This window comes from Piliocolobus tephrosceles, chromosome 16 (assembly GCF_002776525.5).
Source record: "Piliocolobus tephrosceles isolate RC106 chromosome 16, ASM277652v3, whole genome shotgun sequence".
NCBI classification, from domain to species: domain Eukaryota; kingdom Metazoa; phylum Chordata; class Mammalia; order Primates; family Cercopithecidae; genus Piliocolobus; species Piliocolobus tephrosceles.
The window spans coordinates 42,053,387-42,066,739 of NC_045449.1; the positions used below are offsets into that span (position 1 = coordinate 42,053,387).

General features: G+C 39.8%; 1 pseudogene across 1 annotated transcript; it reads left to right on the forward strand.

Annotated features, from left to right (window-relative positions):
* Positions 1 to 9,673: 9,673 nt before the first annotated feature.
* On the forward strand, positions 9,674 to 10,535 carry LOC111537298 (annotated as a pseudogene). Its single transcript, XR_002729962.2, has one exon. The product of XR_002729962.2 is annotated as an emerin pseudogene (transcript).
* Positions 10,536 to 13,353: the final 2,818 nt, after the last annotated feature.

Sequence of the window (13,353 nt, forward strand, 5' to 3'; positions counted from 1 at the left end):
GAAATGCCTGCATAGAAATTAATTAGCAAAAACAATTAGGCAAATAAGACATATTTTATGTCAGAAAGAATGTCATGTATCTACTTTTAACTTTTTAATTACTCAATTTTTAATTCAAATAAACATATCAATATATATTCCTATGATGACTATTTTACTTCTTGATCCTAAATTAGTCTGGGACAGCAGGCATTGGGGGATCAAGTAGCTGAGATATTTAGTCAGTATAAGGGCAATGACAATTATAAGAATTTAGGAGGAAGATACCTTATTTTTACAGCACTGGAGAACAGGAGAACAGAGCTGGAGAACTTAGATTCTAGCAGTCAATTGCAATTTAAGGCATGCTTTCAAAGCTGGTGTCTCTATGTCAGATTTAAAGAAGACTCATATCCTGAAACTGCAGAAAATATGTAATTTATGGTGCTTATAGAACTGAGATCTAGAGGCAGCTAAGGAGGATACTAATCACTATGTATAGGGAGAGGGAGAGAGAGAGAAAGAGGGAGTGGGAGAGGGAAAGGGAGAGGGAGACGGTGAGGGAGAGGGAGAGGAAGCAAAAGACTTAGATCAGCTGTGACAATCAAAAAAATGTACAGTTTCTTGTTTTTAGGTTGAAGTCAGTTCACGAAGCCAGAACCCACTGATCAAAGTGGAGGATGGTTGCTTTTGAAAAAGACCACAAGTATATGCAATAAATACTCCTTTTCTCATATTCTTCAGTTTCCCAGGTGATTGTGCATTTGAGATGTTTTAAACCATGAGATACTGTGAAATATAATCTCTTAGGTTTACAGTGGGACTTACAGGTCAGGTGATTAGGACTGAGACCAGGGTAAGGTGAATGAGATGCCTAGGAAACAAATGTTAAGAAAGCACTCACTCTCGTGTTATGCAGGTGCAGGCTTCGTACTTGCACAGCCCTGAGAATAATTTTCTCCTCAGATTTTATTCCCTAAGTGATTTGCTTGCCTCACCTAATTCTTGGCCCTGCATGTAGCATGGAATTTTGAACTCAATCTCTCATATTATGTCTAATTCATGTGAACCCACCTTGTGATTATCTTCACGTTTCTTACATGTAAAATTAGGATTGATATATGTAACATCTGGCAGGAACTTATATTGCTTTCTTGACTCGTGGAGTAAGGGCCATCATAAAAGAGTCAAGTGGAAAGCCCTCAACATGCCCTATTTCTCCTGTGCCAAGAAAATAAAGGAAACAGAGCAATTCAGGAAAAACTGAAGATTAGGATCACTAAAATTTAACAAATACAAGATATTTTGTTAGATAGATAATTTAACAAATACAAGATATTTTGTTAGATAGATAATTACTATACCCATATTCAATTCATCTCTCTAGTCTCTGCAAAAAAAGCAGATGAATTGCAGCAAATGATAGTGAAATTCCATAAACATAGTCATGTGTTGGTTCCAATTTCAGACGCTGTTCAAAATGTGGTCTAGTCTTTACTGTAACAGATTAACACAATTTCTGTTGCATAATTTATAATGACTTTGTGAATGATGGTTTTTCTTGTTCTCCATCATCAGGAAGACTCAAAAATTGTTCACTATTATGCAATAAGGACAACAGTACACTTCTACTGCTTTTTACTATCTTGGCCCAAAACAATGTAATTTTCTTCTCTTTGTCATAAAGTAGTTCTATGGAACCTTAATCATCCTGAAGTTCTTCACAGAATGAGAATTTGACCCAATGAGTAGAGAATGAATGTGGTAAACTTTTTAAGGCTCATACATGGTCCAGAAGATACGGAGAGATTCCCTCTGAGGTCAACACAACTGTTACACTTCACATCTCTCGCAGCACGTTATGAGCTTTTTGAAGGAGGACAGGGGATTTTGGAGACAGCATTCATCATACGTAGAAAACTGCTCCAATCCATGTATTGAATGACCTGGAATCCTTCAAGTGTCAAGTATTGTCAAGAACAAAGGAAATATTTGTAGCATGTCTAGGATACAGTACAATCTGTCCAACCTCAAGTCATAGAATGCATTAGATTCAATAGTGCTAGACCAGTTTCTCAACCTCAGTACTATTCACATTTTGAGCTTGATTATTTTTGTTGTTGTGGAGAAAGAAGTATCCAGTGTATGGTAGAACATTTAGCAGCATCTCTGGTTTCTACCCACTGGATGCCGGTAGCAATCCCCATTCAAGTTGTGACAACCAAAAACATCTATAGATGGTGACAACTTCCTCCTGGAAGTAAAATAGCCCCCAGTTGAGAAATACTATGCTAGAGTGACAGATAAGGATCCTTATCTTGTCAAGCCCCAATAGAAGATATAAAGTACAGATCTCTTGGTTTCTGGAGTAAAATTATACCCTCCACATCACAAGATTACTTTTGGTTTGAAAAAGTAACCTTGGCATGCTACTTGAATCTTACTGAGACTGAGTATTTGAATATGGAATGCTAAATGAATACATGGCCTCAGAAGCCTATTCTGATGTTAGTGTTATCAGATCCATTTTATCAGATAATATTTGTGGGCACAGCCAAAATTCATTAAGTAAGAGAAGTCATACATTTGGGATCAGGCTTGAGTATATATTGATGATATAATTAAATTACAGAAATAGGCGGTCTATGGCATCTACCTCAGATGCACTGGTACTTCTTGCTTAAAGCAAACCTATTGCACCATAAAATGGGGATTCCCTATGGCCAACTGATGGATACTGACTTGGGCATCATTCAAAAATGTATTGAAGTAATGCTTATCAATTGCTGGGAATTGACACCTTCTACATTACAGCCCCATTTAGTGAGGATTGTAGCATTGGGAAATAAATAAGTGGACAATAAGGTATATGTAAACATACAAAGGGCTAAAACTGGAGGACTTACTCTATTGGATATTGAATTTTTATAATGCTACAGTATTTCAGATAGTACAACGGCAAACAGACAAATGTAGTGTATTAGTCCATTTTTCACACTTCTGATAAAAACATACCCGAGCCTGGGCAATTTAACAAAAAAAAGAGATTTAATTAGACTTACAGTTCCATGTGACTTGGAAACCTCATAATCATGGCAGAAGTCAAGGAGGAGCAAGTCATGTTTTACATGGGTGGCATCAGGCAAATAAAAGAGAGCTTGTGCAGGGAGAGTTCCATTTTTGAAACCATCAGATCTCAGGAGACTTATTCACTATCATAAGAACAGCATGGGAAAGACCTGACCTCATGATTCAGTTGCTTCCCACCAGGTTCCTCCCACAACACACGGGAATTGTGGGAGTTTCAATACAAGATGAGATTTGGGTGGGAATACAGCCAAAACACATCATGTAGCAAAAGAGAGAGTCCAGAAATAGGCCTATAAAAGTGTACCAATAAATGACAAACATAACAATGCAGCACAGTGGCAATATGATAGTCTCTTCAACATAGAGATGGGTCAATTGGACATCCATCAAATAAATATTTACCCTCACTCCTCCAGATTGACTGGAGAGAAAAATGAGACAGTTAAAATAATACAGCTTCTAGATAAAATATGCTAGAGCATCTTCATTTCTTACACAGAATACAAAAATAAAGCTTATTTGTAGTGTTTTAAAATTAAGAATTAAATAGTCTAACAATAGTACATGTCAACAAGGATGTGGCCTAGACAGAGGGCAGGGACTAAAATGGAAACACTACATTTTAGAAAACCAGAATAAGAGACTTCGGTGAATCGGATCAGAATAGGTGAAACAGAAAATATCATCCAACATTGAAAGATGTGCAGCACTGACACATATTATAGCTCTACATGAAGATCTAGTAGTACTGAGGAGTCTTGGTTTAAAAGAATGTGATTTTGTACCAGAACCATGCTGTTCTGGTAACTGTACTCTTGTAGTATAGTTTAAAGTCAGGTAATATATGTCTCCAGTTTTGTTCTTTTTACTTGAAATTGCCTTGGCCATCTGGACTTCTTTTTAGTTCCACATGAATTTTTTTTTTCTAATTCTGTGAAGAATATCATAGTTTGATAGTCATAGAATTGAACTTGTAGGTTGCTTTGGGCAGTATGGCCATTTAACGACATTGATTCTTCCTATCTGTGAACATAGAATGCCTTTCAATTTGTTTGTGTCATCTCTGGTTTCTTTGAGCAGTGTTTTTTAATTCTAGTTGTAGAGATCTTTCACATCCCTGATTAGCTATATTCTTAGGCATTTTTTTTCTTTTAGTGACCATTATAAACGCAATTACATTCTTGATTTGGTCCTAGGCTTGGATGTCATTGGTATATAGAAATGCTACTGATTTTTATACATTGATTTTGTATCCTAAAACTTTGCTGAAGATGTTTATCAGATCTAAGAACTTTGGGGCAGAGACTACAGGGTTTTCTAAGTATAGAATCATGTTTTCTATAAACAAAAATAGGCCGGGCGCGGTGGCTCAAGCCTGTAATCCCAGCACTTTGGGTGGCCGAGACGGGTGGATCACGAGGTCAGGAGATCGAGACCATCCTGGCTAACACGGTGAAACCCAGTCTGTACTAAAAAAATACAAAAAACTAGCCAGGCGTGGTGGTGGGCGCCTGTAGTCCCAGCTACTCAGGAGGCTGAGGCAGGAGAATGGTGTAAAACCCAGCAGGCGGAGCTTGCAGTGAGCTGAGTTCTGGCCACTGCACTCCAGCCTGGGCGACAGAGCGAGACTCCGTCTCAAAAAAAAAAAAAAAAAAAATAGTTTGACTTCCTCTCTTCCTATTTAGACACATTTTATTTCTTTCTCTTACCTGATTACTCTGGCTAGGCCTTCCAGTACTATGTTGAATAGGAGTGGTGACAGAGGGCATCCTTGTCCTGTTCTAGTTTTCAAAGATAATACTTCCAGCTTTTGCCTATTCAGTATGATGTTGCCTATGGGTTTGTCATAGATGTCTCTTATTTTCAAGAATGTTCCTGCAGTGCCTAGTTTGTTGAGGGTTTTTAGCATGAAGGGATGTTGAATTTTATCGAAAGCCTTTTCTGTATCTATCAAGATGATCATGTGGGTTTTCTTTTTAGTTCTGTTTATGTGATAAATCACATTTATTGATTTGCATATGTTGACCCAAACTTGCATCCCAGGGATAATGCCTACTTGATTGTGGTGAATTTTTTTTTTTATGTGCTGCTGGATTTGGTTTGCTAGTATTTTGTTGAAGATTTTTGCATTGATGCTCATCAACAATTGGCCTGAAGATTTTTGTTGTTGCTGTTTTGTTTCTATCAGGTTTTGGTATCAGGATGATGCTGGCCTCATTGAATGAGTTAGGAATGAATCCCTCCTCCTTAGCATTTTGGAATATTTTCAGAAGGAATAATATCAGTTCTTCTTTATATATCTGCTAGAATTCAGTTGTGATTCTATCTGGTCCTGCAATTTTTCTGTTTGGTAGGTATTGTATTGTATTGTATTGTGTTGTATTGTATCTTAGTTCTGGAGTACATGTGTAGGATGTGCAGGTAAGCTTTTTATTACTGATTCAATTTTGCAACTCGTAATGGTCTGCCCAGGGATTCAGTTTATTCCTGGTTCAATAATGTCACACACCTACAACCAAATGATCTTCAACAGAGTTGGAGAAAACAAGCAATGGTGTGAATGGAATTGTTATTCAATAAATGGTGCTGGAATGACTGACTAAGTATATACAGAAGACGGAAACTGGACCCCTTCCTTATACCATATATAAAAATCAACTTAAGATGGATTAAAGACTTAAATGTAAAGTCTAAAAATATAAGAACTCTGGAAGATAACCTAGGAAATACCATTCTGAACATAGGACCAAGAAAAGATTTTATGACAAAGACACCAAAAGCAATTGCAACAAAAACAAAAATTGACAAATAAGACCTAGTTAAACTGAAGAGCTTCTGCACAGCAAAATGAACTGACAACAGAGTAAACACACAACCTACAGAATGGGAGAAAATATTTGCAAACTATGCATCTGAAAAAGGTCTAATATGCAGAATGTATAAGGCGTGTAATCAAATTGACACCAAAAAATAAAAATAAAAAACATTAAAAAGTGAGCAAAAGACATAAACAGACACTTTTTAAAAGAAGACATACATGTGGCCAAGAAGCATATGAAAGAATGTTCAACATCAGTAATCATTAAAGAAATGAAATTCAAAACCACATTGAAATACCATTTCACCAATCAGAATGAGCATTATTAAAAAGTCTAAAAATAACAGATGCTGCCATGATTGCAGACAAAAGAGAATGCTTATACACTTCTGGTGGGAATGTAAATTGGTTCAGCCATTGTGGAAAGCAGTGGGGCACTTTTTCAAAGAATCCAAAACAGAATTACCATTCAACCAAGCAATCCCATTATTGGGTATGAACCCAAAATAATGTAAATCCTTCTACCATAAGGATCCATGCATGTGTGTGTCCATGGCCACACTAATCCCAGTAGCAAAGACATGGAATCAACCCACATGCCCATCAACAGTAGACTGGATAAAGAAAATGTGGTAAGTATATACCATGGAATACTACACAGTCATAAAAAGAATGAGAGCATGTCCTTTGTAGCAACATGCATGGAGCTAGAGGCCATTATTCTAAGCAAACTAATGCAGGAACAGAAAACCAAACACTGCATGTTCTCACTTATAAGAGGGAGCTAATCATCAAGTACAAATGAACACAAAGAAGGAACAACAGACACCAGGACCTACTTGAGCATGAAATATAGGAGGGAGAAGAGAGAAAAACTATTGTATACTATGCTTATTACCTGGGGACACCAAACACCTGTGACACACAGTACCAGTCTGCACATGTACCCCTGAACCTATAATAAAAGTTAGAAAAAATAGAAAAGAGAAGAAATTTGAGGACTGAGCGTGGAACACTCTAACATTTAAGGGTCAGTAAGATAAAGAAGTTTCAGCCCACAAAGATGAGTGGTAGTTACCAGTGAGATAGGTGGAAAACAAGGAGGGTGTTTTTCCTGAAGCCAAGTAAAGAAAGAGTTTCAAGGAGTTTGGAGTAATCAGATCTGCCAACTGCTTCCAAGAAGCTGGGTAAGATGAGGACAAAGAAGGAAACATTTGATGTGGCAACATGGAATCACTGAGGACACTGGCCAAAGCAGTATCACTGGACTTGTGGGAACAACAACTTGACACAAGGGGTTCAAGAAAGAATGGAAGGTGAGGAAGTGAAGAAAGTTGATATAGATAACTGAATTTTTGCTGAAAGAGATACGGGTCAGTGGGTTAACAGAATGTATTTTGTTTAGATGCAAAACAATGCAGCATGTTTTCAAATGAATGATATAATAGAAGGGTAAGTAGATGATGCAAGAGAGGGGACAATTACAGAGTGAAGTCATTGAATAGATAACCTCATAGAGGGTGATCTTTAGGCAGGAACCAGGACAACCCACCTGCTATGACCCAAGAGAAGGCACAACATATGGGCACCAATGAAGGTATGATGGCACATTTGGTGATAGAAGAGGAAATGATTCTCCTTTGATCACTTTGGCCAACATCCAGCTGATCCACTCATATGCAAGCAAGCCCAGCTAAAATGAGAACTGCACAGCCTAAATCATCAACCTACAGATGATTAAGATAAATACATATTTATTGTATTAAGTCACTAAATTTTGGATAATGTGCAACAAGCCATTCTGGTGGACATAGATAACAGAGGCAAGGAATGTTTCATGTCTATGGATACATGTAAAGCTGCCTCATGTTTTAATAAATGACTACAAATAGCGTTGAAAAAAAAAGAGAAGAATGTGAAACTCTAGCATCCTTTGGCATGTCCAAATAGCCCTGTTTCTGAGACAAAGAAAGAAGGACTAATAAATGAGTCTGACTCCATGCTAGGTTCTGGGAATACAAAATTGAATAACATACTCCATCCCCTTGAAGAGTTGAAGGATTAATGGGATAGTCAGAGATGTGAATAATGATATTCAACCCTCACAGGCACCAGAATCAAATAGGAAAGTTTTTATAAATATAGATGTCAGATACAACTGGCCTAGGATAGAATCTAGGGACAGCGTTTCTTAAAACCACCTCCAGGGTACTATAATAATTGAGGATAAAGAAGAAGAATGGAAGCCTTGGAAACTTTGGATAAAGCAGAGGAGAGGCAGCCAAGGCAAAGGGAACAGCATGTGTGAGATTGTTGAAGTATAAGATAGCTTAAAACTTTCAAGAACATACTATAAGTTTTGTTTTGTGTAGCTAGGACAGAGTATGTCTGGAGGAGCAAGGGGTTTGATACCAGGGAAGTGGGGAAGAACCAGATAATGCATAGTGTCCTGTGACAGCAAAGATGTTTGAACTTTTGCCATTCACCTAAGAGAAAAACTCTGACATCTACAAAGCACTCTACAAAAAGGAAATGCTCGGTTTTTACTATTAACAGCTAGCAGTAGTCTTCTGAGAGGTGCATGTTTGTATCTGTCTCTCTCTTTTTCTCTCTCTCTCTCTCTGAAATCTCAAACAACACAAAAAAAGAGATCTGCCTTAAGGAATTGAAGGATAAACCATTTGAAACATACAAAGGAAACTAAACCACAGAGGGACATCTCAGACACTATCATTTTAAATTTAATTTTACCCATTCTTCACCTCCACAAGGCACTGTTTGCTATGTTTGACTATGTGAAAGGTGACATGGTATAAGAAAGAACAGTCATCACCAGATGTCAAATGCCTTTGGCTTTAGTTTGGCCCAATCACAAAGAAGCTGTATGTCAGACAGGGATTCCCTCTCTCACCACTCCTATTCAACATAGTGTTGGAAGTTCTGGCTAGGGCAATCAGGCAAGAGAAAGAAATCAAGGGTATTTAGTTAGGAAAAGAAGAAGCCAAATTGTCCCTGTTTGCAGATGACATGATTGTATATTTAGAAAACCCCATCATCTCAGCCCAAAATCTCCTTAAGCTGATAAGCAACTTCAGCAAAGTCTCAGGATAAAAAATCAATGTGCAAAAATCACAAGCATTCTTATACACCAGTAACAGACAAACAGAGAGCCAAATCATGAATGAACTTCCATTCACAATTGCTTCAAAGAGAATAAAATACTTAGGAATCCAACTTACAAGGGATGTAAAGAACCTCTTCAAGGAGAACTACAAACCACTGGATATGAACAGACACTTCTCAAAAAAAGACATTTATGTAGCCAACAGACACATTAAAAAATGCTCAGCATCACTGGCCATCAGAGAAATCCAAATCAAAACCACAATGAGATACCATCTCACACCAGTTAGAATGGCAATCATTAAAAAGTCAGGAAACAACAGGTGCTGGAGAGGATGTGGAGAAATAGGAACACTTTTACACTGTTGGTGGGATTGTAAACTAGTTCAACCATTATGGAAAACAGTATGGCGATTCCTCAAGGATCTAGAACTAGAAGTACCATATGACCCAGCCATCCCATTACTGGGTATATACCCAAAGGATTATAAATCATGCTGCTATAAAGACACATGCACACGTATGTTTATTGCGGCACTCTTCACAATAGCAAAGACTTGGAATCAACCCAAATGTCCATCAGTGACAGATTGGATTAAGAAAATGTGGGACAGCGATTCCGGTGTGACCGGAGAGCGGCCGCTCCCGATGCACTCCTGCCGCCCCCGCCGTGCTCCTAGGCAGCCGTTGCTCGGCCGGTTTTGGTAGGCCCGGGCCGCCGCCAGGCCTCCGCCCGAGCCCGCACCCGCCATGGACGACTACGCAGATCTTTCCAATACCGAGCTGACCGCCTTGCTGTGCCGGTACAACATCCCGCACGGGCCTGGAGTAGGATCAACTCGTAGGCTTTACGAGCAGAAGATCTTCGAGTACGAGACCCAGCGGCGGCGGCTCTCGCCCCCCCCCCCGCTCGTCCGCTGCCTCCTCTTATCGCTTCTCTGACTTGAGTTTGAAGTCATGGGATTCAGATATGTATGATCTTCCCAAGAAAGAGGACGCCTTACTCTACCAGAGCAAGGGCTACAGTGACGACTACTATGAAGAGAGCTACTTCACTACCAGGACTTATGGGGAGCCCGAGTCTGCGGGCCCGTCCAGGGGCCAGTCTGTGACTTCACTCCCAGATGCTGACACTTTCCACCACCAGGTGCGTGATGACGATCTTTTGTCGTCTTCTGAAGAGGAGTGCAAGGATAGGGAACGCCCCATGTACGGCCGGGACAGTGCCTACCAGAGCATGGCGCACTACCGCCCTGTTTCAGCCTCCGGGAGCTCCCTGGACCTGTCCTATTATCCTACTTCCTCCTCCACCTCTTCTATGTCCTCCTCATCATCTTCCTCTTCGTGGCTCACCCGCCGTGCCATCCGGCCTGAAAACCATGCTCCTGGGGCTGAGCTGGACCAGGATCACCAGGTCCCGCTCTGGGGCCAGCTGCTGCTTTTTCTGGTCTTTGTGATCGTCCCCTTCTTCATTTACTACTTCATGCAGGCTGAAGAAGGCAACCCTTTCCAGAGGGAGCCCTGAGGGTCTGGGCTTCAGAGCCAGGTCTTCTGGGGAAGTCCTGGCTAACTGCTGGGGAAGTCCTGGCTAACTGCCTTAGCAGTGCGGGTGGGGGTGGGGGTGGGGGTGGGGACAGGGGCTTTTATGTGTTCTTGCTTGGGGGGCGCTGGGCCTAGCCCAGAGTAGTGCTTGCTCCCCCTGCCTTGTCCCACCAGGGAGGCAGCAGACTCAGGCCCTCCATGGGGGCCTGAGTGTGCTTTCCTCCGCAGCCTCCTGGCCCTGCTTGCCTGTAACCCTTAGGGTCCAGGAGGGCAAGGCCTCGCTCAGTCAGAGGAGAACATGGTTCTTGTGGTCAGGCATGCCTCCTTTTTGTCATCTTGTTGGGGGGGATTAAGCAAAGGCCACCCTTTGTTTTCGTGGACACACAATAAAAACCCCATTTATTAAAAAAAAAAAAAAAAAGAAAATGTGGCACATATACACCATGGAATACTATGCAGTCATAAAAAATAGGATGAGCTCGTGTCCTTTGTAGGGACATGGATGCAACTGGAAACCATCATTCTCAGCAAACTATCGCAAGAACAGAAAACCAAACACCGCATGTTCTCACTCATAGGTGGGAATTGAACAATGAGATCACTTGGACTCAGGAAGGGGAACATCACACACCGGGGCCTATTATGAGGAGGGCGGGGGAGGGGGGAGGGATTGCATTGGGAGTTATACCTGATGTAAAGGACGAGTTGATGGGTGCTGACGAGTTGATGGGTGCAGCACACCAACATGGCACAAGTATACATATGTAACAAACCTGCACGTTATGCACATGTACCCTAGAACTTAAAGTATAATAATAATAATAATAATAATAACAATAATAAAAGAAACTGTATGTCTCACCTTCCTCATTCATAGAAGAAATTAGTGATATCTACCTAGCTTTTCCAACGTGGCTTTGAGTGATTTAAATTACGCTAACATTTACTGAGCTCATCAGACCTTCTCATGTGAGATAATAAGATAATCTATGGTAAAGTGCATTATAAACTTTAAAGTGCTATACAAATGTTAAGAGATAGTTCATCACTAAGAAATACAGAGATTTACACAAACTGCTCACAATTTAGGTCAAATTACAACACAGACAGACAATGACGAATCATACCGTTAGCTATGTGTCAGACAATTTGTTGTTGCAAGTTTTATTCGATTACAAAACTAAACTGCTTATGTCTGTAAAGCATTTTTTGTGTGTTTTGCCCAGATAGCATTTTTGTCTTCTCACAGCTTTAAAAATTAGGAATGTTATTTCTCTCAATCCATCTCAGTGAGTGAACAACTTGGTTTTAACAAATCAGTAGTGAAGATGGGCTGTGAGAGGGAATCTCTGAATTTTGAGACTATTACTTAGCACAGTAGGTTCATGTGCCTCTGGGGATCATTGAAACTCTCTAAACTGGGGAGGTAAAGAGACCAACTGTATATTTGATGTATATTTATCATTTAGGGGAAAATAGGCATGTCCTTTAGATAGTAGAGGTCAAATGACATATTGATACATGATAAATATGAAAATACTAAAAAGATCTAAATAAAACACCGTTTCTGCTATATAAGGGCAAGTGGTTTCTACCAAGCACATAGTCTATAGTTTCCTAGTTATAATCTTTGACTCTGTACTCAGTCAAACTAGATTTGAACCCTTGGATTTGCCACTTCTTGGGTGTGACATCTAATTCTCCTCTAAACCTTTTTGTTTTTCACCTAGAAAATGAAAATGTTAACAGTGTCCACTACCCAGAGTTGTTTAGAGAATTAAATAATATCATACATTGGAAGTGCATAGCACATAATAAGTTCTCAAGATAGTGTGCTCCTATTATTATCACTGCAGAAGTTATTTCACACTCTAAGCCCCCAAAAGTATTTTAGAGACATAAAGTAGAGTTAGGATTTTTGTTCAGACAATGGCAACCCCTCTTCAAAATAAAAGTGTAATAGAGCAGAAGAAGTATGAAACTTGGAAGTCTAGAGACTTTGGTCTTAGTCTCACTTCTATCATTAGCTGGTTATATGATTTTAAGCATACTGACTCAATTCCTAATCTTCCCACCTTTCCCCCCACATTTTCTTAGAAGTGGTGAATGCACTAAAGAAAGCAACAAAGTCACAATGAGTGAATAACTATAAACGGTATCTAGGCCCTCCTTCCAGTTAAAGTGATTAATGAAATACACCTGTGGGTGAAACCTATCAGGTCCATAGTCAATCCTAATCCCAGGAGTGCTGTTTCAGTAATCCCTGTCTCACCAGCATGGCGGTAGTTGTGTCTCATGAAATTCTCATGATCTTCTACTGACACTTGTTATTTTCTATTGGAAGAATCGCAACTCTGACATAGGTCATGATATTCTCTATACATCTTAACAGTTTCCACATAGACCTCAGGACCAACTAGAATATAGTTAGAAGTGGATTTATTAGTGACCTTAAATCACAGTGATAATATGTTATTTATGCTTATGACTGCTTTGGGTGGGGATTCTTACTCTGCCCTGTTGGCTGGTATGATGGCCTAAATGTTTGTGTCCATATAAAATACATATGTTGTAGCCCTATCCTCCAGTGTGGCTGTATTTGGAGACGAAACTGCTAAGGAAGTAATGAAGGTTAATTGAGGTCATAAGGGTGGGACCGCAGTTCCATAGGATTAATATCCTTTTAAGAAAAGAAACCAGAGAGACCTAAGACCTAGCTCTCTCCCTCCCTTGCTTTCACTCTCTTTCTCTCCTCTCCCCTCCTCTCCCCTCCTCTCCCCTCCTCTCCTCTCCTCTTCTCT